A 3,090-nucleotide genomic window follows, 5' to 3' on the forward strand; every position below is an offset into this window, starting at 1 on the left:
CACCAGCTCCTGGCCTCATTGATGCAGCCACAAATAAATTTTATATATATATATATATATATATATATATATATATATATATACACACACACACACATATATATGTGTGTATATATATATATATATATATATATATATATATACACATATATATATATATATATATATATATATATGTGTATATATATATTCACCTAGGGTTGGGGTTTTACCCAATGACTATGATGAAAAAGATGATGGACCAGTGAATTAAGTTATTAAGCTAGTTGCAAAAGTTTATTCAAATGATCACTGAAGAGATCTCAGCTACATAATGTAAAAGGGAAAGTATGAAGGTTTGGGAAAAAGGAAAGAGGTCAAGGACCTGGAAGTCCTAATGAGTTCAAGTCATGGCTGCAGTTTGGGATAGGAATGTTGGGTGGGGTGGATAGAGTGAGTGGTGACTTGTTGGAAAGACAGGAGATTGGGTGAGGGAGTGGGATACTTGAATTTGTGATTTTAGAGGTAGTACACCATCACATGATAAGAGCCAGCCTGTGACCACGACGTTGGAGGCTTAGGTGGAGGGGAAAGAATCACTGGGCACAAGGAGGTCAAGAACCAGAGTGACCTGAGCATCCAGGGCATTGAGTGGGTGGTCCATGTTGATGTTAATATCACCAAGGATGACAGAATGTGAGGGTGTAGAGAAAGACATAAAACCAGGCGCCTTAGTCTAAAATAAATGAAGGAGACTGACCAGAAAACTGGTAGATGATCACAACAGGGGTGAGGGAGGGACAGAAGATCAGAGTGGAAACTTGTGTTTGTTTGTTTGCCTGTTTCTTTAATTCTAACTCTAAAATTCTATCTGTTCTAAAATGAACTGTTAGAAACTTGATGTCACCAAATCCTCTTTTATTTCTAAATAATTTATGTAAAATAACTCATAAATAACAACAAGGAGCAAACGTATCCCTTAAAAATGATTGCCTTTAAATTACAATTATGATTGTAGTTAGAAGCACCGATTGTAATTCTCCTCAGGATCAGGAGTTGAAAATGAAATAAACAACTGAAGTTTTTTTATTTTCTGTTTTTTTCAAACAGCCCTTTATAGTCTAAGCTGGTTTGTAAATATAAGCACTGTAGTTCTGCTAATTAAAACTTCTGTGGCAGACAAGGTAAGACTTTTGGACAGCGAAAACAATAGGCTGGCTGAGGAGAGGAAGATCTGGAGATATTAACCCCTGTTTTATCAGCTAAATCATATTACTCCTTTCTAGAAATATGAAAGAGAAACTCAGAATTTTTGCAGGTCATTTGCAGGAAATTGAGCTGATAGTTATGTTGCACATGGAGGAAGTCCACTGAAATGAACCAGGATTAGAGATACAAGGAAGGGTCTAGAAAGAGAGAAAAACAACAGGTACACGCGCGGAGCACCAGGGTAAACACTTGTGTTACACTTAGAAGAAGAGAAACAAGACACAGGACCTGATATTTTGTTTCCAGTGATTTTCCTTGTGAGGACCAGCTATATCTCATTTCCTGTTCATGGATCTATATGCAGATTTCTATAGTATACCAGACCATAAAGCTGCTTTTTTTACATAGGCTGATTGGATTCTTCATTTGTGTGAGAGTCTTAAGTAGAAAAGTACCCACCCCAGCAACAGACATGTTCTTCTAAAATTTGTTTACTTCTTTTTTACTTTTAAAAATACTTTCCTTAAACTCTGGAATTTGTTTTGTTGCATCATGTGAGGAAAAATCTCTACTTGATTGTTCCATGTATTTAGTCAATTCTTTCAACATCATCTATTGAGTACTGATATTTCCCCATTTATTTCTGATGATTCCTTTGTTGTTTATGAAGCTGTATTAATTACTATTTCAGAGCCTCATACATTTTATCACATTAATCTACCTGTTTCCTTTTTTGTCAATACCATGCTGTAATTAGTGAAGGATTGTGATCTGTATTCATATTTGATAGTGGAAGGTATATTATTTTTTCCAAAAATTTAATTTCTTGTTTGATCAGCTACAGAAACTTTAAAACAATTTCATCCAGTTACCAAAAAATTCCCTGTACATTTTTATCGTAATTGCATTAAACCTATAAATTAATTTGGAAAGATTTAACATTTTATCATATTACCTTTCTATGCAGTAATGTGGAATATTTTTAATTTTGTTTCAAACACTTAAAAAATCTCTTAGCAAGACTGCACAGCCTTCTTTATAAGGGATATTCTAAGTTATTTTTTATATTTTTCTATTGTTGTTAAATATTTTCTCTGTAGTCTTTAGTTCTTTATTGCTTGTATGTAAAAAGTTATTAATAGTTGAGCATTTTTCTTGTACCTTAGAGTTTATTTTGTTTTCTTCTTAATTCTAAGAGTTTTGTAATTTATCATCATGAATTCTCTAGCTATATGATCACATCATCTGCAGATAATTTGATCTCCTTTCCAATAATTATGCTTTTTAATTTTGGTTTCATTGATTAAAATGTAAAACTATTAAATAGTAATGGTGAGCTGTGGATGGACATTCTTCTCTTATGACTGATTTTAATAAGTTAAATTAATAAGCAACACTTCCCAATATGTTCCTCATGGAACAATAGTCCCACAAAATCATCTCTGAAAATGAAATCCAAGGATTTCATAATTGGGGAAACACTCTTCACTATATCACCCCTCCTTGAGATTAGCAATTTGTCCTCTTCTGTCTCCTCAAAAATCTTCTATAAATCATATATTTACTAGTAAATGATACTGTATTGATTTCATGCAGTTTTTAACTTTCTAGGTGGTGGAAGCAGGATACAAAAATGAGCTGGCGTTGTTCTCAAGGCAAGCTAGGATGAGCTCACCAGGGCAAATCAGGAGTCCCTGTCACTTGGAGATGACACAGTTGATGATTCCTTAAGCACATTTCCAAGTAGGGAATGAGATTTCATCCTCCTCTTCTTGCAGGCATCCTCAGTCTTCATGAAGGATTATTTCAAACAGCACCTCTCCCATGGTTTGTGGGAGGGGGTGCGTGCAAAGCATGCAGGCAGCAGGACACTTCGCCACAGGCCAATGATTCAGGACCAAA

The sequence above is a fragment of the Balaenoptera ricei genome, chromosome 14 (assembly GCF_028023285.1).
Source record: "Balaenoptera ricei isolate mBalRic1 chromosome 14, mBalRic1.hap2, whole genome shotgun sequence".
NCBI lineage: Eukaryota > Metazoa > Chordata > Mammalia > Artiodactyla > Balaenopteridae > Balaenoptera > Balaenoptera ricei.